Source organism: Schistocerca cancellata, chromosome 7, assembly GCF_023864275.1.
Source record: "Schistocerca cancellata isolate TAMUIC-IGC-003103 chromosome 7, iqSchCanc2.1, whole genome shotgun sequence".
Taxonomy (NCBI): domain Eukaryota; kingdom Metazoa; phylum Arthropoda; class Insecta; order Orthoptera; family Acrididae; genus Schistocerca; species Schistocerca cancellata.
In genome coordinates this window covers 442,679,181-442,702,206 of record NC_064632.1, presented here as the reverse complement: position 1 = coordinate 442,702,206, position 23,026 = coordinate 442,679,181, and positions in this window count along the sequence as shown.

Here is a 23,026-nt window from a genome sequence, read left to right as displayed (position 1 = left end):
CGCGCAGAGACACACACCACAATATCCCGTGTCCTCACATATTATTACCGCACTCTCTATCTAGCATATCAACGGCGTGACAAAGACATTGAGGACGTCCTGCACGATCTGCCACCTTCTGGTAGGGCGCAAGGCGACGCCACATTCCTGGAGGCCGTCACGTGGGAAGAAATGCACATGGCCCTCCCGCGGGGTACGAGAAACAAATCACCTGGACCTGATGGTCTTCCGCTTGAATTTTATAGCACCTTTTCTGACCTGACGGGGGAAGTTTGGCCGCAGATGTGCTGTGAACTCCTGGATCCGGACTTGCGAGTCGTCCCCCCCCCCCCCCTAATTTTTGGAGGGCATGATCATCCCTGTGCTAAAACCAAACGCGGGGTGCAGACTGCAAGACTTCCAGCCGTTGACGTTACTGAATTCGGATTACAAGCTGTTTTCCGGCATTCTTCGTGCTCGACTCCTCGCTATTGTCAAAGATGCCATTCATGCCGACCAAACATGTCTGGGAGGTGGCAGTAATATACACACGGCGTTAAGCTCTTATAAAGATGTGGTTGCGCTCAAGTCGGCATGCCGCTTAGAAGGCGCCCTCGTGGCTGTTGACCTAGACCACGCATTTGACCGAGTTGACCACCATTTCTTGCACGCTGTCTTAGAGAAGATGGGACTGTCCTCAATATCGGCAGGTGTGATTCTCCGTCTCATCCACGGAGCCCCTTCCACAGTTCTGGTCAATGGCTACCACTCGCCACCGTTCACTATAGAGCGCTCAGTGCGACGAGGATGTCCCCTGTCAGCCTTTCTCTTCGCCGTAGATCTTGAGCCTGCACTTCATGGTCTACGACAGCGTTTGGAGAGCATTCACCTACGCGATGTGCATTTTAAATGTTTTGCCTATGCGGACGATGTAGTATTCTTGGCGACGTCCGCAGAAGATGTACGTACAGCGATCGCGTGGCTTCAGCAATACGGAGAGGTGGTTCAAAATGTCTCTGAGCACTATGCGACTTAACTTCTGAGGTCATCAGTCGCCTAGAACTTAGTACTAATTAAACCTAACTAACCTAAGGACATCACACACATCCATGCCCGAGGCAGGATTCGAACCTGCGACCGTAGCGGTCGCTCGACTCCAGACTGTAGCGCCTAGAACCGCACGGCCGCTCCGGCCGGCACGGAGAGGTGACCGGGAGCCGTGCCGTATCAACCTGCGAAAGTCGCACTACATGGATGTGGGCAGAGGACTGAAAACGAGTACGCCAGTGCCCATTACCAAAGTCCCGGCGATGAAGTGTTTGGGAGTGACCTTCCATGGGAAAGTGCAGCGTACAGCAGTATATACGTATCGCAGACTACTTAATGTGATCCGCACTCAAGTTCGCCTCCATAATTTTCGAACACTTGACTTGATCATACGGGTACATTTTGTCAACATGTGTCCGCAGCTCGTGGTCGTGCGGTAGCGTTATCGCTTCCCACGTCCGGGTTCCCGGGTTCGATTCCCGGCGGGGTCAGGGATTTTCTCTACCTCGTGATGACTGGGTGTTGTGTGATGTCCTTAGGTTAGTTAGGTTTAAGTAGTTCTAAGTTCTAGGGGACTGCTGACCATAGATGTTAAGTCCCATAGTGCTCAGAGCCATTTTTTTTGTTCCTTATCGCATTATGTGAAGCCTCAGGGAACTTCAAGCGCATCTCTTCATTCCTTAGTACTTTCGTGTCCCACCTGTTAGCGCATTGATTCTTCCTGACTATTCTCCTAAACTGCAGCTTACTCTTCATCACTACTAAACCGTGATCTGAGTCTATATCTGCTCCTGGGTACGCCATACAATCCAGTATTTGACTTCGGAATCTCTGCCTGTCTACCTGACTATGATGTAATCTAACTGAAATCTTCCTTTGTCTACCGGCCTTTTCCAAGTATACCTCTTGCTCTTGTGATTCTTGAACAAAGTATTCGCTATTACTAACTAAAATTTACTGCAGAATTCAATTAGTCTTTCTCCTCTCTCATTCCTACTACCAAGCCCATATTGTCCCATAACCCTTTCTTTTATACATTCCCCTACAACCCAATTCCAGTCCCACATGATTACTAGATTTCATCTCCCTTTAGTTCTGAATTACCCATTCCACACCCTCGTATGCTTTCTCTATGTCTTCATCTTCAGCTTGAAAAGGCGGCATGTATACCTGAACTATCGTTGTCAGTGTTGGTTTGCTGTCAATTCTGGTGAGAGCAATTCTATCACTGAACTGTTCACAATTACTCATTCTCTTCCCTAACTTCCTATTCATAACTAAACCTACTTCCGTTATACCGTTTCCTGCTGCTGTTGATGTTATCATATATTCATACGACCAGAAATTTTTGTCTTCTTTCCATTTCACTTCGCTGACGTGCACTATATCTATACTGAGCCTTGGTATTCCTCTTTCAGAATTTATAGCTTCCATACCACTTTCAGACTTTCTGACATTTCACGCCCCGACTCGTAGAACGTTATCCTTTCGTTGGTTATTCAATCTTTCTCTCATTGTCACCTCCCCGTTGGTGACCTCTTCCCAGAGATCTGAATGAGAGACTATTCCGGAATCTTTTGTTAAAGGAGAGATTATCATGGCACTTTTAAAATCACAGGCCGCATAGCGTCTGAATACACGTTATGTGTCCTTAATGGAGTGGTTTCTATTGCCACATGTTCTGTGGGTACACGTTATGTGTGTTTAATGGAGTAATGGAGTGGTTTCCATTGCCTTCTGCACCCTGATGGCGTTGATTATTGCTGATTCCTCCGTTTGTAGTGGTAGTTTCCCCACCGGAAGGGCAAAACAGTGCCCTGAACCTTTGTTTGCTCCACCGCCCTCTTTGACAAGACCGTTTGCGGAATGAGGCTGACTTCTTATGCTAGAAGTCTTCGGCCGCCATTGCTGACGATTTCTATTCAACATTTAAGCTGGGCCAGGATTCAAAATCGGGACCGAGGGCGTTTTGATTACAATCTACCCCAAGACCATGCGTTCCTAAGAAGCCGTGGTAGCCAATATCGAACGAATTCAGAAAGATGCCGCCGCTGGGATCTTAATAGGTCGGTATATTCCATGAAAGTAAAAGGTTTATGCAGATAAGATGCTCAGAAAATTTAAACAAGAATCGTTGAAAGAAAGGCGACATTATTCTCATGCTACACCGTTGCATAAATTTAGAGTATCTGGTTTCAAGAAAGACTGCTAGCTCATAAGTATGCTTTTCGTAGTGATCACGAGAGTATAATAAGAGATATTAGAGTGCATATTGAACCATGTAGGAGGTTATTTTTCCTTGCTCAAAATGCAAATCGAAAATATAGAAAGTTGTTAATGTGGATGCGAAGTAACATCCACCATGCCCCATATATATTTAGCTGTAAAACCTAGAAACTAAATTCAGAACAAGTATCTTTATAACTTATTATATGAGAAATATCTCCGGTTGCGTGATAGTGCTCTGTTCACAACATCGACCGGTATCGAGATTCGAAGCTCATTTTCAAGCGTCAAAGTCTACAGTTGCGACAGAATAAACCTCATAACATACAGCAAAAAACAAGCTTCAAAACTTTTCATTCATTTGTATTACTTATTCATCCGTGCTATTGGAGAGACGTAAGAGAGGCTAAGTGATAGATATTTCCAACTCAACTGCATAAACTGCTCTTCCATAGCTGAGAGACTATCTTCAAATCGACATCAATAAGTCAACACATCGCAGACGCTGACATCATGTAACCTATGACTCGAAGAGTCATATTGGCCTATGATTCAACCATCTCCATATTCCGGTAATTTCCAAGAATGATTTCCTATCGAAGTCGCGGGGTTCAAACGATACATACCGAACGTGCGATCGTACATCGATCGTGCAACTCCGGTGGCGGGCGTTGTGATCAGTTATTTGTGATCGTCATTTTTATCTGTTTCCCGTTATTCCCGTAGTTGCTCTAAATTACACACCTCCGCGAATTATTTGTGACTTGCTAGGGAAACCCAGATGATTTATGTCGTTAGTGAGTGGGACGCCTAGTGTTCTTGATGTTTCTTTGGCGGATTCTCTCACATGGAAAAATCTAATTCCATGTTTATCCAGCGTAGAAAATTGTTTGACTTTTTGTCGCAAATATGGAGTACTAACGGACGAGGAAAGAAGGGACTGTGTAGACTGTGGTGTTGCGAATTGCGTAAAACGTCGTAAGAACAGTTTCGATGCTGAAATACCGTTACAATTTCATTACGGAAAGTGCGGAAAACGAACGAGTATCAGGAAGAATACATGGTTCGACTCTTCTAAATTATACATCCAGACCATCGTAATGGACTTTAACATGAAGACAACACTGACGACAAGTAAGGTAAGTAGTCTCCTTTGCAATTACAAGTATTTTTGTGACGCTCCTCTTTTGCCATTGCTGTAGTGATCACCGTAAACATACTCATAACGCCCGCCACCAGAATTGCATGATCCATTTACGATCGCACGTTCGATATGTATCGTCTGGACCCCGTGACTTCGATAGGCAATCATTCTTGGAAATTACCCATATTTCAGTCAACGTGTTTGACGAACTAATGATAAAAACCCACAGAAGCTTAAGAGGAGATCTGGTTACCACATGAATTTGACAACCTAGTTGCATAGAATTCTGTTTCCCACATTATTTTTCTCCAGGGATAAACTACAGCCAAGAATTAGTGACCAATGTAGATGATTAGGTGCGGTTTGTGTTACAGGTGTTCTTTCCAAACAATAATACACCCTTGGATGATTACAGGAGCCCAATTTACACTACTTAAATGAGATATCCGTTATCAATTCAACTGAAGATAACCTATTGCAAGTTATCTTCCACATTTTCATAAAAATAAATCCTGTACTGAAATACATGACCAATGGTACAAAATTTGCCTGGAAGCTTTTCTAGAGCTGTACCTGTCTTTCCTCCATACGTATCACATCTGTACGACAAATTTAAAGTATTTCAAACCAGCGTTAATCATTTCATTATCTCCACTTTGATATCACATTCAACAGCTTAGAAAAAACTATAAGTAGAAGATTAATTTGCTCGGATTTAAGGAACGATTACATTTCAGAGAATCACGGAGTAATGAATTCACTCTTTTAAGACAAGTATCTTAAAGATTCCTATTATGAATGGAACTTCACGTATTTAGCACATATTGTAAAAATGCGAACGACAGTTTGTAAGAATAACTACGCTTTGCGATGACAGATATGATATCTAGAAGCGAACTGCCAAAGCTTGATGAGGTTGTCAGATGATCAAACAGAAACTACGCCTTGCCATATCCAAAGAAACTATTGTTCATTTTTTAACGTTTTCAGTCCCTCTGAACGTGACACAGACGCCGTTAATAGTATTAAGCTAAAAAGTCAATTACCATTTGAACAGTGAGATTGTCAGATTTCGTTTCTAGTTAATTACTGTAGAAAATGTAGCGTATATCACCACTTCCCGTAAAACAATAAATTTTGGTACCGAAAGGTTCTACGTACCTCGGTTCGGTCAAGCAGCGATGCAGTTCCTTGAGTCACTTAAATTTTTTCTTGAAAGATTCTTTAACAACACTGACTGGACTTATTGTAAAGAATGTGTATTGCAGGAAGTTCGGCGCGTTTCCTATAGTTGTTGCAAGGGTACAGAGATAGTAGTTGTCATGCATCGGAACCCGGAAGATTATAAGCTATGGCATTTCACAGTATTCCAGAGATGGTCAAGTAGCGTTTTTTCTCTGAAACAGATGACGGTTGCAAAAAGTTGTAATAAATAAATAACACTAATCATTCGCTAAATGTGCGACGTGTCAGCTATGTTACGAATTAATATTTCCTAATCTCTCGATCTCAAACTTCTTGAAAATTTTATTGATATCTTTATCCGTTTCCGAGTTACAGAGGTTTACACGTATCAAGAATAAATTAAGAAAGTTGCTCAGATTTTAACGGCATGTTCTCTAGGCATTTATCTAGAAGTGCCACGTAAAATATGATGTGAAGCCAAATCTATATAATAACTAATTGCAGAAAATTGCTAAAATTTGAACGCTTTATTCTTTAGGAATTTATCTAGAAGTTCCAGCTTCCCATTTTGAAAAACACTTATGCGTTATCGAGAAACACCGAAAAAACGTGGATTACAAGACAACTACGCACAGCAAATGGCTGTAATATTTATGATGTATTCCTAAGATCCAGATTCTGAACAAACGTGAAAATTTTCTTGATATATTTATCCGTTTCCGAGATATGGTTCAAATTTAGCCTCTCTCTCTCTCTCTCTCCCTCTCTCTCTCTCTCTCTCTCTCTCTCTCTCTCTCTCCCCTTCCGAACAGGGCTTGGAAGGCCCAATGGTACCGACTGGCCGCCGTGTCATCATCAGTCCACAGGTGTCACTGGATACGGATACGGAGGGGCATGCGGTCAGCACACCACTCTCCCGGCCGTATGTCAGTTTACGAGACCGGAGCCGCTACTTCTCAGTCAAGTAGCTCCTCCGTTTGCCTCACAAGGGCTGAGTGCACCCCGCTTGCCAACAGCGCTCGGCAGACCGGATGGTCACCCATCCAAGTGCTAGCCCAGCCCGACAGCGCTTAACTTTGGTGATCTGACGTTGGCAAATCGAAATTCGCACCAATGACGACCTCATAAACCGTGACTGTGGTTATAATCTTAGCAAGGCTTGGGAACCAGCGATTGGGTTAATCAAGAGTAAATCGAGCAAACGTTTAGTTGTGACGACCGCGGCGGACAAAGCCATCACATCGACGTCATCTCAGACGGCGTCGCAATCTGTTACACCGCGCGACCGTGGCGCAGGGTGCGGACGGCGGAGGGAGTGCGCCGCGGGCGGAGGGTATTTAAATCGGCCGCCGCTGCGACCGAACCCACTCCGGCATTCTCGCCCGCCGCGCCAACATGTCTGGACGCCAGAAGGGAAGACGAGGAGAACAAGTTGCCGCAATCGTTAGCCTCCTGGGCCAAGCGCTTGGACTGGACAGCAAGCAGAAGAGGAAGAAACCTCTACAGTGCTTCCGCTGTCAGACGTTGGGGCACTACGCCGCGGATTGCACAGGAGTACTCGCGTGTTTGAAGTGTGCAAAGCCGCACATCACTCGCGACTGTAAGAAGCCCAGGGAAGCCGCTGCAAAATGTTACAATTGCGACGGTTCCCACGCCGCCAATCACTGTGGCTGCAGTTACCTCAAGAGCTGTGGCCGCGGGAGGCAGCGGGACACACACCGACGGCGAACCACTGCTCAAGAAGAGGTGACAAGGAATCAAGAAGCGGTAAATTCTCTGCCCGCGCATCACGCCACTGGCACTTCTGCCGGTGCTGGCGCGAGTGGAGGGCTGTGCTGCTGCAATCCCAACAGCATTCACAAGATCGACGATGCTGTCGCCAACGCAGTTGCTGCTCTCAAATCTGCCACGGCAGGTGAGAGGGCTGCACTTCGGGCCGAGGTGGACGAGGTACGCCTCCAGCTCGCGCAGCTTCGCGAGTTGCTGGCCTGTAAGACTCGCAAGGGGCGAGAAGTTACGACTGCCACCGTCGCCACGCAGACGGACGCTCTCCCGGCTCCTGTGGTAACGCAGGGCGCTGTGGGGGCGCCCACGGAGGTGGCGAATGAGACGTCTGCCCCCTCCTCGAAGGAGGAGGGCCAGCGGAAACAAGATTCCGAACCAGCTCCACCAGCAATACGAAATGACGTGACCGAGGGCATCGAGGCGCCCGCCCGCCCTTTCGAGGACAAGGCGGGACTGCCGCTGCTGGGAGACGAAGTCACAACTGCTGCGCCCATCCAAGAACAGGACACAGAAGAGGCAGTCCACACGCCGCCAGCAGAGACAGAGATCAATGCGCCAGAACTGCTGAAGATGGTCGCAAAATCATTGCGTAACAAGACGTTCGCGCATCACAATACCCCGTACCCTTTTACCCCCTCCAGTGTTCCTAAACCACCTCTACCCCATAAGCCTTATGATTTCGGCTGGGCAATTGCAAATCTGTCCGCCGTCATTCCTAAGAGGGACTTGGACCTTATAAACCGCTTCCCTATTTTTACCGATTATGACTGGCAGCGTATAATCGCTGCTATTCCGAGAGTTAAGCAGAAGAAGAACAAACATTCTTCTTCCCCTCGCCGCTAGTTTCCTAGCACTCTTTGTATTTTATCCTGTCGAGCTCAGACAAGTTTTAGCAAACCCTTTTTTATCCCAGCCAATTTTATCTTTATACTTGTGGAGTAAATGTCAAATGACAACAGACTCCGATATTGTAGACCACCTCAGAGGAGGTTGTCCATACTAGAGAGCTGCAAGCAAGCAAGGAATCGACCGAACCCAGTTCCCCCTGAGCAGCCATAGCGTACGGATCTCCGTACCGGCACGTTCACAGGAGCTCAGTCCGTCAGTTCACCTGATGATGGCGACATGTATGATCGCCGAAACATTGTGCCCGTTGGACACTGTAGACCGGCAGTACACCCGTGGATGTTTTGATTATCAAATACGCCGGGAGAAACTCAAGAATCACATTTTTAAAGGTGCTGATGAAAGTAGAATGACGCAACTGGTAGCCCATTTTTCAGAAAGTTTTAAAAGAGGAGCATATTCGCCTTTTTGTGCTCCGAGAGGAGTATTTTTACCCCGGTTTAATAAACTTGAGTGTGTCGCACAAATTGTAGTTCGTTGCATATTGGATTCATGCAACTGGTCAAATTATTACAGAGTAACATGATACTATTACTCTTACAGTCGTCTTATTTAGTCCATGTTGAGAAGGGAGAAAATATTTATGGAATTACCCGCCCAGAACTGAGCACAGATTAGGCTTCTTAATTAAATACGATGATTGATCTGGCCACGATCCATGTTGAAGTTCATCTGCATGTTCATGAAACAGCGCCTAAGCCGAAATAGTGCTGCCTCTTAACAGACAGCTTTCTACTTAGAGACAGATACTTCTATTTTGTCACGCAAAACGTCACAGCAATTGGTCTTTCAACAGTAACAGTAAAACTATCGGGATACCATGAAACCGCCGTCCGGAGTGGCCGAGCGGTTCTAGGCGATTCAGTTTGGAACCACGCGACCGCTACGGTCGCAGGTTCGAATCCTGCCTCGGGCATGGATGTGTGTGATGTCCTTAGGTTAGTTAGGTTTAAGTAGTTCTAAGTTCTAGGGGACTGATGACCTCAGATGTTAAGTCCCATAGTGCTCAGTGCCATTTGAACCATTTTTGAACCAGAAAACTATGAGCGACACTGAACGGAAGTACAAGTTTAATGATAATAAATACGCAGTGGTCATTAAAACTGCAATGCCAGAATAATAGCAGCTAACGAAATTCTATTTATTTTTCGTATACGTTGCAGTAGGGAAACTATGTGATTAAATTTCTTGGTGATTTGGTGGTATACAGATTTCGACATATACACACTTCGATTAAAGTTTTGCGTTATACTCGTGTCGTGCGGGTGTATTGCTATTGTGATTACTCCTTTACCGATCCTCACGTTGTTTGTAAACATTCACACAATTACCATGAGCCCTACATATGGGTAGCATGCCGCACTCAGATGGACTGCAGCGTTTCAATTGAAAGTATAGCACCAATGTGGACGCTTTAGAGACATCTGTGGAACAGTAGAGTGAACATCACCATGCCACGAAGAACCGGCCGTAGTGGACGAGCGGTTCTAGGCGCTACAGTCTGGAACCGCGCGACCGCTGCGGTCGCAGGTTCGAATCCTGCCTCGGGCATGGATGTGTGTGATGTCCTTAGATTAGTTAGGTTTAAGTAGTTCTAAGTTCTAGGGGACTGATGACCGCAAATGTTAAGTCCCATGGTGCTCAGAGCCATTTGAACCATTTTTTGCCACAATGGATAATTCCCTACCAAGTGTCGGGTCCGCATCATCACGTTACATGTAGAAGTTTTGTTAACCAGGCAAGTTGTTCGACGTGTGCACCGGAGTCAAAGTGATGTTGTGCTGAAAAGGAATCGGTTCCAGTTGACAGCTACTGTTGAGAACTTACGCCGCACAGGCCGTACACATTCGACAGGCGCACAGAATGATCGATATCTACGACTTTCGAATCAAACCTGGGATGAATGCTGCAGAACTGAATTCGCCGTTCGAAGAATCTACAATCTGTTAAGAGACGATTGCATGATGCGAATCGCCATTCCCGACGACTGTGGCGAGCACCACGTCCTTCACCGCAACACACGGACTTACAGATGGGCAAGAGATCATTACGGGTGATAAGTCAAATGCTCATCGTGCTCTTCTCGCGAACACGTTCCTTCAGGATGCAAGACTCATAATAATGGAATTCTCTGCCTGTACCCTGTACATGAACTCAACAGAATATGTGCGTGATCGATTGAAATGAGCTGTTTTTGGACGCCGACAATGGTTACGCGTTCTGTGCACTTTGAAGAGTGGAAGAATTTGGGCCAGACGGATTGAAGCCTATATCTGAGCAAGGGGACGATCCCCCCTTTATTGACGTCGCTGAGAAGTGCTGTGACTCCTCTCTCCTCACGGGAATCAGATGATTTTGTCATTACACTTTTTTTTTAAATTTAAATATCTGAAGACATTGAAAACTAAAATACGCACATGCCTCAGTGCCAGTTTATTTCTGAGCAAAGAATTTCGAAATAAAGGGGTGATGCAGATCTTTTGTTGACGTGTGTAGTACGCAGTGATACCACTTCTGGCAGCAACAATGGCTCCAACCCAGCTGGCATCGAGCCGAATTGTGATCGAATGACTCATAAGATACTGGCACATACTTCCATGAAGCTACAACTCTGTCTTAGAGTTGATAAGTCAAGGAAGTTGACGACTGCTGATGTACCAGTTTCTTGGCAATCGAAGACTACAGTGGTATACCCTAAGTCTCGAGTTAGATCAGTATAGTAAGGAAATTGTAGTGTTGGGTTATCTTGTTCCTCGGATGTCATGGAGTCGTCGAAATAGGGCACATCCATCGGCCTTAACGGTCAGAAATTTAACGTCCACTCTCCAAATAATATGTTACGCAAACCAGAGATGAATATGTTCTGTGCCCAATGGCTAGCCATACCTTCACGCCAGGTGGGCCGTATGATGATGAGTAAAATCTGCCAATCTCTTCGCAGTCACTACACGCGGGTGCGTCCTTTGTGATGCTGTACACAACCTGGGACTCGTCTGAAAATACGACATTGTGCCGCCCTATGTCTAGCTTTGTCGATGGGTGCACCACTGTCACCACCCACCCTCACTAATCTCTACCACCGAGTGAGATGGCGCAGTGGATAGCACACTGGACTCGCAGTAGGGAGGACGACAGTTTAAACCCGCGTCCGGCCGTCCTGATTTACGTTTTCCGTGATTTCCCTAAATTGCTTCAGGCAAACTCAGGGGTGGCTCCTTTGAAAGGGCACGGCCGACTTTCGTCCCCATCCTCCCCTGATCCGATAGGGCCGATGACCCCGTTGCTTGGTTCCCTTCCCCAAATCAACCAACCAACCAATCTATATCTTGGACGTGTCAGATGGAAGCCGCAACAATGGCCTTCTTGTTGACAGCCCATGGTGCTCCAGACGTCGTTGCACTATCCGTCAGGATACTTGTTTCGCTGTAGACCAGCCCACTTTTTTACGCAAGGTACATGACACAGCTGTACGATGCTGCACGGCTGAGCGAACGATAAACATAGCCCAGTCACATTAATGTGACCACTGCCTACGTTAAACGTCAACGTGCAACAACCACTCACAGACAGCAGGTGGCAACACTGGTAGGGTATATAAAACGTGTCGGGGAGCACGGACAACAGAGCAGTCGTTGGCGTAATGTGGAAACGGAGCGATTTATTGGACGTCATTGGCATGTCGTGGCAGACAGGAAGCATTTCCGAAAGATCTAAGGTTGTAAACCCCTTACATGCCACCTGATTGAAGTATACCGTGCATGGCAATATGGCGCTATCCAATACTGGCACCAAGGTAACTGGCTCACCACGGGCCATAGATGGTAGGGGTGAACGATGGTTGCAGAGATATTTACAGGCGAATAGACATGCAACTCTTCAGCAACTGATCGCCCAGATGAACCAAGGGGCTCAACGACGGTTGCTGCGTATGGTCCTCTGGAGCAGCCCCCTGGTTCATGCACTCATGCTGATTGCTGTTCATCAGCGAATAAGACTGGAATTTGCACAACAATACCGCAACTGGACGTCCATCAGACTGATGGCCCTTAGCTTGTACGACGTGAAACGTTTGAAAGCAAACACCCTGCAACCGGAAGGGAGTATTATGACCTGAAGAGTGCTTTCGTGGCACTCCCACAGTGATATAGTCATTCTGGAAACCGCAGTTGATGAACACGAGTTTGCATCTATCATTGGGAACCATGTACATCCCCACATGCAGTTTGGTTTCCTCGGCACAATGGTATCTGTCATCAGAACAATGCAGCGTGTTACATTGGTCACAGTGTGCATGCATGGTTCGAAGGACAGCAAGATGAATTTACTGTACTCCCCTGGCCACTAGTCTCTCTGGATTTAAACCTAATCGAGAATCTGCGGAACCACTTCGATCGGGCTGTACGCGCCTGGATCCTTAACCAAGACACGTATCGCAGCTGGTCACAGCACTGGAGTCGGCATAGCTCCCCATCCCTGTTGCTACCTTCCGGAACCTCACGGACTCTCTTCCTGCACGTCTCACGCAGCGAAGGTGATTCGGGCTTTTGTGAGGTGGACCTGACGCTAATTTGACTACTGTTACGTGCAGCATTCATGATGGAATTTTAGATAAGCAGCGTAATTAAAGCCAGCTTAGGATTAATCTAAAAGACAATTATGTAAACGGTGAGAATGTTTTCATATTTTTCACTGACAAAGTGACGCATTAACTGACATGCTGCACTTCATAGTGAGAAATCGCAATTATGGCCATAGAAACACGTCACACACTAACTATCCAAACGCGCTGACAGTCTTCGATATACACTCATGCTCATAAATTAAGGATAATTGCAGAATGTGGTGCCACACAACGCGGCACTACACAAAACTGGCGCTAGTAGCATAGGCACATAGGGAACACACACGACACAGATCTGTAAATCCACGGTATTGGTGATAAGTTGAGAAAACCGTCCCGATACACATGTGCTACGAAACGCCACTGTTTCCTGCGCATGTACCCGACATCAATATGGGATATGAGCTCCATGCACACGTACACAGGCCGCACTACGGGTTGGCATACTCTGGATCAGGTGGTCGAGCAGCTGCTGGGGTATAGCCTCCCATTCTTGCACCAGTGCCTGTCGGAGCTCCTGAAGTGTCGTAGGGGTTTGAAGACGTGCAGTGATACGTCGACCAAGAGCATCCCAGACGTCCTCGATGGGGTTTAGGTCTGAAGAACAGGCAGGTTACTCCATTCGCCTGATACCTTCTGTTTCAAGGTACTCCTCCATGATGGCAGCTCGATGGGGCCGTGCGTCATCATCCATCAGGAGGAAGGTGGGACCCACGGCACCCCTGAAAAGGCGGACATACTGGTGCAAAATGACGTCCCGATACACCTGACCTGTTACAGTTCCTCTGTCAAAGACATGCAGGGGTGTACGTGCACTAATCATAATCCCACCCCACACCATCAAACCACGACCTCCATACAGGTTCCTTCCAAGGACATTAAGAGATTGGTATCTGGTTCCTGGTTCACGCCAGATGAAAACTCAGCGAGAATCACTGGTCAGACTATACCTGGACTCGTTCGTGAACATAACCTGAGACCACTGGGACCACTAGTGTTCCAATGACCACCTAGCTTTACGGGCTCTCCTGTGACCAGGGGTCAGTGGAATACACCTTGCAAGTCATCGGGCGAATAAATCATGTCTGTTCAGTCGTCTGTAGACTGTGTGTCTGGAGACAACTGTTCCAGTGGCTGCGATAAGGTCCCAAGCAAGGCTACCTGCAGTACTTCGTCGCCGTCTGCGGGCACTGATGGTGAGAGATCGGTCTTCTTGTGGTGTTGTACACTGTGGACGTCCCGTACTGTAGCTCCTGGACACGTTTCCTGTCTTCTGGAATCGTTTCCATAATCGTGGGATCACACTTTGTGGCACACGGAGGACCTGGGCTACGACCTGCAGTGTTTAACCAGCCGCCAGTCGCCCTAGTATTCTACCCCTCATAACGTCATCAGTATGTGTTGTTTGAGCCATTTTCAACTCGAAGTCACCGTAATCAGGTCTGAAAACGTCTGCACACTTACTCGCTACACCGTACTCTGACATGCATTAACACACCTCTGTGTATGTGGACTGCTGCCAGCGCCACCGTGCGACGACTGCAGGTCAAATGCACCGCATGGTCATACCCCGAGGTGATTTAAACCCGCAAACCGCCCAGCAGAGCGTTGTTTCACCATGTATCAGCATTATCCTTAATTTATGAGCACGAGTGTATTTGTTGCAGCTACTCCCGTTCAAGCAAGTGTGTCACTCATTTTCATTTCAAGAAAAAATAAGAGTGGAAACATATAAATGATAACTGTTTTCGCTTTCTATCGACACCGTGTTCCACAACACTGTGTTATCAATATTGATAACTGTTTATAGCTAAAATGGGCAAAATGATATCCCGCAGAAAACTGTTTATCAAATAGAAGGTACAAAAACGTTCCACAGAACCAGTTAGTACAGAATATGATGCTAAACACGTAAAGGAATAATCTTTTTCTTGGCACTGAAAGCTACTACTTAACGAACTACTCAGGCACGACAAGATGACGGGTGTCTCAAATCCTGTTGGTAGAAGAAATTTTCAAAGTAAGTATTTGTCCAGTAAAAGGAAGACTGGTGGTGAGCTATTCGCGAGTGCCCTAAAACTCTCCTCGGTGTGTCAAGGACTATTTACTCATTAATTTAGCCCGTGGCAGAATTACAGGATAGCTTTGTATACAAAACAGAAGAATAAGATAGAACGGTAATAACTATTTGGTGTAAATTACAGCACGTCAACATTTAGAGACGTTGTTAATTTGATACTTCAATTGTACCTCCTTGTCCAGGGATCTTAACCATGCAACAGCATTTGAAGAGGACCATATGAAGTCGTTTCACTTTCCCTGGAATCTTGTTAATGGACATTACAAATGATGTGATCTGCTGTTTGCTCCATTGCGCCACACCCACATTCAGGCTGTGTAGAACCCACCATTTCTAAAGAGATACAGGGTAGTGCAAAATAAGTATTAGAGCGTTTTGTCAACTATAACATAAATTTGGATTAGATTTTCGTTATCATATTTGTGCTATAGCAGACAATCTGAAATTTAATACAGGTGGATTTACAAAAGCTTTCCTTCCGCGGCAATAAATGTGCGGAGCTTTGAACTGAATTCCGTAATTACTTTCTGAGGAATGTCATTTTAGACTGCACAAATCTCTCTGGATTACCAGCGTCCTGGAGTGCTATAGGTGCAACTTTGCAGACTCTTTCCCTCAGATAAAACCATAAGAAATAATCACACTGGTTGGTATCGGGACTATTAGGGCCATTCCACAGCATACTCAGCGAATGCTAAGGTGTCTCTGAATGCCTCCTGAAAGAAAGCGAAGAGGTCGGCCGTACGGTGTGGACGTGCACCATACTGCATGAACCAGTAGTTTTGGAGCATGCGGTCATATTAAGTTCCATTATCTGTCTATATTCGCCTACTGTGACAGGTCCCTTAATAAAAATGGATCAAATAATGCATTGTGCACTGATTGCGCACCAAAAGTGACTTTTTTTTTTTATCGAGGAGGTGGAGCAGCAGCTTGAACGTGACGCCAGTTCTGTTCATTAACGAACCCATGGGGGTGGAAGTGTGCCTCCTCACTATACCGTATCTGTTCCGAATCGACTGTTCCATTCTCAAAGGCCTCAATCATCTCATTTTCAAAAGAATGTCGTTGCTCCACATCCCCGTCCTTTAAAGGTTGGCACTGTTGAATTTTGTGAGAGGAAAGGTTAGGTTTCTCTTTCATTATTCTCTGGGGAGACAGTCATGACATCCTGAGTTGCTGTGCTGTAATTATTGTTGATGTAGTGGTTCATCACTGAATAAGGTTCGCACTCGCTCCACATTATCCAGGGGCTGGTCGTCCTAGTTGGCTCTTCCTGGAATCATGAAGGAATTCAGTCTTTTGGAAACATTGCATCAACCTGCCAGAGAACAGGGAAAACATTACACAATATCTGTATCAGAGGAACTTAAACTTTGTTATTACGATTTGACTTCAGGTCTGAACTGTAGTCTCACCGAGAAATGGTCATTCCAGATGAAACTATTCTTGGACGATATATGCTGCTGAATGCATGTCACACCACAACAACACGTCCAGAATTTACTGGAAATGTCCTTACGATCAACAAACGCTGTTTCGATGTTAGTACTTCCGTTCTGAAATGTGAACTGACGCGTCGTTAAGTGAGCTAAAGAATTTTCAGATGCACAGTACAAAAGTATCACAGGAAGAATCATTTACGGCATACAATTTTACCACAGTAGACAAATACTTTCTAACACGTACTTACAGCCACCCTGTACTTTCCATCTTGCCTAAATGATTGTGATGCGGTAGAAAGTTCCCGATTTTAATTGCAGCTGCATGCCTGTAGGTGGTAAAATAAGGGCAGTGTGATTCTCCAGTCGTTGCCCAGCAATCGGTGGACAGTTGGCTCCCTAACGTTCTTTTAAATCGCGCAGAGCGGGTTGGTAGAGACTGCTGAGTTCCCACACAGACACAATGGTAAGAAAGAATTTTGTTTACTGCAGGGTTTCTAGAAACTGACCAGCTGAATACCTTACTTCATTCTCGGTCCACTGCCTGTTGTTTTTGTGTGCCATATTGCTACGGTTAACAGCACGTGAAAGCAGGGAACTTGTTGATTTTGTCATGACGGAGACGCTTTATATTGGGTCGTTCAGCTGGAGGTAAATCTTTCTGATATGAATGCTTCTAGCCCGCGCAAGAGCACATTATTCGGCAACATAATACACAATAAATTGTAATGTTGTCTGTGAAGTGTCCGCCTATGCTCCCCAGCCTGTGTCAGTCAGTTTTCTAATAACATTGTTTCATTAATGGTGTTATATACCGACGTTACACTTTTCGACACTTTGGCACAACAAACCATACAAAAAATGACGCGTTTTGGAGAGTTTTTTTGTAATGTTACGTGCCACTGAAACTGCATTTTTTCGTAATGCACAAATATAAATACGAAAACCACCAAATATATGTTAGCTTGGCTAACACTAAAATCACATGGCGGCTGTTAGATTTGCTTCTGTCAGCCAATCAGCACAGGACGGTGTGGCCGTGCGGTTCTAAGCGCGTCAGTTTGGAACCGCATGACCGCTACGGTCGCAGGTTCGAATCCTGCCTCGGGCATGGATGTGTGTGATGTCCTTAGGTTAGTTAGGTTTAAGTAGTTCTAAGTTCTAGGGGACTGATGACCTCAGTAGTTAAGTCCCATAGTGCTCAGAGCCATTTGAACCATTTTGAGCACATGACACATGACCAATTAATTTTCTTGGTTGTCACCAATACTTGATTGCTTTTCCAGAATATGTCATGAGTTTTAGATTATGTTTAGGTTGGGGTCTAATAGCATGGATTAAATTGCTGCAAACGAAACGAGTAGGAAATACATTGATATATTCAGTGTGTGACACATCGGTCATGTGTCCTGTACTCAGCCTAGCTGATGAGGTCACGTATTCTGTGCTGTGATTGGCTGACACATGCAAACCGAGCAGCTGCCCTGTTGATTTCAATGTTTGCGAAGCTCACATGCTGTATTTGGTGGTTTTTGTACTTATACTCGCGTATTATGAAAATGTACAATAGCACTGCCATAATGCAGTCAAGATCTCTTCAAGACACGTAATCTTTAGTTCGCTTTGTTGTGCTAAAGTGGCGGGAAATGTGCTGACGGTTTACGGTAGCAGTATCATTGTTCTTAATTTCAGTTTCTCGCGCGGTAATTTCAAAATGTAAATAAACCATAAATATAACAAATCAACCTTACAGATTTGTTTACAATGTCTTCAATTGTCATTAACGACATTAACATTTAAACAGGCTGTTTCTAACAACGTTTTTTGCTGTAGGGCACCACGACCACAAGGAACTTTCACCAGAATGGGGAATAATGAATCTAAAACTTACGTAAACATAAAAAATGTGCATCTAGAGGTGAGTAGGCACCTGAAGATTAACCTGTTGGTTCGAAACCGGTAACGGCTCTATTTGAGTAAATAAATAGTATCATCAAAGCGGCTAGTTGTTGTTTCCTTCCTTGTAAAAATAAACCTGTACTTTGTACACAGCCACAGTCTCAAAAGTTAAGTTTTCGACAAAATAGCATTACATTCCCTTCATATTCGTTTACTGCTTAACTCCAACAATTTCCATTAAGCTACCACTGTACTGTCAGTAATGACATTTACTCTGTATTTGCGTTTTACTCCCAATGCGAAACATCTGTTTCAGCGCTGTTCACTAGTATTGTACCTTCTTCAACTACGACAGTCAGTTAAAACCTGGTGATGGCCTTGAAAGCCGAAACCCAGTTAACGAAATAAATTAATACTGTACAACATTCACTATTCTTACTTTCTGTTGGGCCTTGCCCATTCATCTCGTATAAGGTGCCTAAGGGATGCTGCGTTCTCGGAATGCTATGCGACAATTCTAGCAAATAACATTGGTAGTTTGATTTCCATAAAGCAAATTGACAGTACTTCACTTGTATTTACAAAGATGTCGCAAAAGATGGGTGACATACGACATGAGTCCGAGCTCATGAAAATCCTGTCCACTATTGTCCGTATAAGGAGCCGATCTGAGCCCCAGGCTGTTTTTTTTTTTCCTTTATTGTAATTTTCATCACCTCATACAGGCGGGCTGTCAGCAGCATAGTACGCTGCTCTTCAGCCTTAAGTAGAACAATAACAAGACAGATAGGTGATACAGACAAGACAGTAAAAACGACGGGCAAAAAAAGGAGATACAAAAAAACAATAAACATGAAGCCGTTCACGCTGGACGCGAAAAAACAGTAAACACTTGGTGACACGGCGCACAGAACACGGACGACGGCGACGGCACACGTGAACAGTTGATGCGTGATGGGGACAGAACACTAAACACAAATCGAGGCACACACACGACACACAGATGGCGATGATCTCCGGCGCGCGGAAGTCCACTGCGCATGTACGAATCCGGGGACCTGCCAAGAGTGGAGGAGGGGGAGGAGGAGGAGGAGGGGAATGGGAGAGGGGAGAGAGGAGACGCCATGGGTGGAGGAGAGAGGGGGAGGGAGGAATGGGGAGGGGAAGCCCGGGGGAAGAGGGGAGGAGGAAGGGGGGAGAGGAAAGAGAAGGGAAGGGAAGGGAAGGGAGGGAGGGAGGGTGCCTAAAGGAAAGGACACAGGAGGTGGGGGGGAAGGTCAAAGTTGATAGGAGGGGTAGATGGAGGGGAGGAGGACATCATCAGGGAAGGGGAGCTGGCGAAGCCACCTTGGGAGAGAGTAAGGAGGGTGGAGAGATGGAGACCGGGTGGGACGTGGGAATACAGGCACGGCAGCGGGCGGGGGTGGGAGAGGATCGGGGATACGAGCGGGTGAGGAGGATCAAATTTACGGGAGGTGTACAGGATCCATATCCTTTCAAGGAAAAGGAGGAGGTGGGGGAAGGGGATGAGATCATACAGGATCCGCGTGGGGGAGGGGAGACGGATGTGATAGGCAAGGCGGAGAGCATGGCGTTCAAGGATTTGGAGGGATTTATAAAAGGTAGGGGGGGCGGAGATCCAGGCTGGATGGGCGTAACAAAGGACCCCAGGCTGCTAGGAGCACCGCTTATATTCACTTCTTGCAGAGATCGCTCCTGGCGCGGCGCTGTCCTACTACATGCACCATTGGCCAACGTCATTTCACCGCCTTCTTTGGTCTTGCGTTCTTCGTCTTCTTTCCGGTGCTTGTGGTTACGCCAGAACACTTTTCATTTGTAATTATCATGTCACTTGTTAATGACTAGATCCAATCGTGTGGAGATGTTAATTGGTACTCTGTATGTTTCTGGATTCCCCTATGTAATGCGAAATTGACGAACGGGTGTAACAAGAGTGGGAGTATTGTATCGTTAGTACAGAAACAGTAGCAGTAGAATGGATCTATCGCTGACAGCTCAGTGACCCTGAACGTTAGCTACTCATTGGATGTCAGACGAGTAACAAAGCCATCAGGGACATTTCAACCCTTCTTAAGCAGCGCTAGTCGACTTTTGGTGGTCTGATCGGGAAGTGGAGACGCGAAGGCCCAACAATAGCTAAACCAAGACCGGGAAGAAGTCAGAGATTGTGGAGGGTGGCTTGTAGGAAATATACGAAAGTAATCAAACCAAAGTGCCACTAGCAGTCCAGCTAACACAATGATCGCGTGTAGTGAGTTAAAAAGAATGGGAAAAGTGGCCGAGTAGCTCCTAATAAGCCAAACATTTCTGTAGTGGATGCTAAGCGACGCTTGAGGTGGTGTAAAGAGCGATGCCATTGTACAGTGGCTGACTGGAAATCAGTAATTTGGAGTGAAACATCGCGCTATACACTGTGGTGATGGGTTTGTCGAAATCCTGGGGAACATTACCTGCCATCGTCTGCTGTGCCAACAGCTTCTGGTCCGGATTGTATACCAGTCAAGTTCCATTCAGAGTATGCTGATACACTAGCTCCATACTTAGCAATCTTATACAACCGCTCGCTCGTAGAAAGATTCTTACTTAAAGATTGGAAAGTTGCACAAGTCACACCAATATCCAAGAAAAAAATAGGAGTAATCCGCTGGATTACAGAGCAATATTACTAACGTCTAATTGCAGTAGGATTTTGGAACAAATACTGTGCTCGAACATTATGAACCACCTCGAAGAAACCGATTTATTGACAAATATCCAACACAGATTCAGAAAACATCGTTCTTGTGAAATACAACTAGCTTATCATTCTCACGAAGTTATGAGTGCTATCGACAGGGCCTGTGAAACTGAATCCATATTTTTAGATTTTCAAAAAGCTTTTGACACAAGTGATCTCTAATTACATTGCTTGCCTATGGAGTGTCATCTCAGCTGTGTGACTGGATTCATGATTTCCTGTCAGAAGGATCACAGTTCGTAATAACTGACAGAAAGTCATCGACTAAAACGGTATTAATATTTGACGTTCCCCAAGGAAGTGTTACTGGCCCTCTTTTACTCCTGATCTACACAAACAATTTATGAGACAATCTGAGCCACCCTCTTAGATTAACTGCGGATGATGCTGTTATTTACCGGCATATAAAATAATCAGACGATCAAAACAAACTGCGAAATGATTTAGGAAATATATATGTATGATGCAAAATGTGGCAACTGACTCTAAATTTTGAAAAGTATGAATACATCCACATGAACACTAAAAATAATCCACTAAATTTCAGTTACCCGATAAATCACACAATCTAAAGGTTGCACACTCAACAATATACTTGCGAATTACTTAAACTGGAATTATGACGTAGATAATGTTGTGGGGAAAGCAAACCAAAGACTGCGATTTATTGGCAGAGCATTTAGGAAATGTAAGAGGTCAATTAAAAAGATTAGTTACACTACGCTTGTCCGCCCTCTTCTGGAGTGTTATTGCGTGGTCTGCGATCTGCATCAGATAGGACTGACGGTGAACATCGAAAAAGTTCAGAGAAGGGCAGCTCGTTCTGTATTATCACGAAATAAGGGAGAGAGTGTCAAGTATATGGTACATGAAAGAGGATGGCAGTCATGGAAACAAAGGCGTTTTTCACTGCGGCAAGACCTTCCCTTGAAATTTAAATCACCGATTTTTTCCTCAGAGTGTGAAAAAGTTTTGTTGGCACCCATCTACACAGGGAGGAATGACCAGTCTAATGAAATAAGAGAAATCGGAGCTCGCTTGGAAAGATTTATGTGTTCGTTTTTCCTTCGTGCAGTTCGAGAGTGGAACGGTAGAGAAGCAGCTTAAAGGTAGTTCGATGAAACCTCTGGCAGGAACTTAACTGTCAATTGCACACTAATCATGTAGATGCAGGTATGGATATAGTTGTAGATGTGGAAGCTTCTTTCTGTCAGCATGACAGTACACCCTGTCATAAAGCAGCAACTGCGAGGCAATGGTTTGTGGGCAGTAACATCCCTGAAATAGGGGCCTGCCGAGAGCCGCTACTAGAACCCAACCAAACACGTTTGAGATGAGTTACAACGTCAATTCCCCTCCAGACATCAGCGTTGAACATCACTACCTTCTCTAATTTCTGCTTTTGGGGAATAATGGGTTGCCATTTCTCCACAGGCATTCAGACACTTTATTGAACGTGCCCCAGCAGAGCTGTAGACGTGGTACAGGCGAAAGGTCGACGCATCCTATATTAAAGTCCACTAATAGTGCTCCAGATCACGTGTTCTACATTTCACACACACTAGTTGAAATACATATTCTATGGGTTTAAGATCCTGTGATTCAAAGGGTCGGCCGAGATGTGACAGAGTGCCTGCCGGAGTGGCCGAGCGGTTAAAGGCGATACAGTCTGGAACCGCACGACCGCTACGGTCGCAGGTTCGAATCCTGCCTCGGGCATGGATGTGTGTGATGTCCTTAGGTTAGTTAGGTTTAAGTAGTTCTAAGTTCTAGGGGACTTATGACCACAGCAATTGAGTCCCATAGTGCTCAGAGCCATTTGAACCATTTTTTTGTGACAGAATGCCTAACACGGCTGTTGTCATCTTGGAAGAAGGGCGTGTCCACAGCATGATTATCACTAAGATGTTGAAGAAAGGGCAACACGGTGAGATATCAGCAAACTTGACGCCTT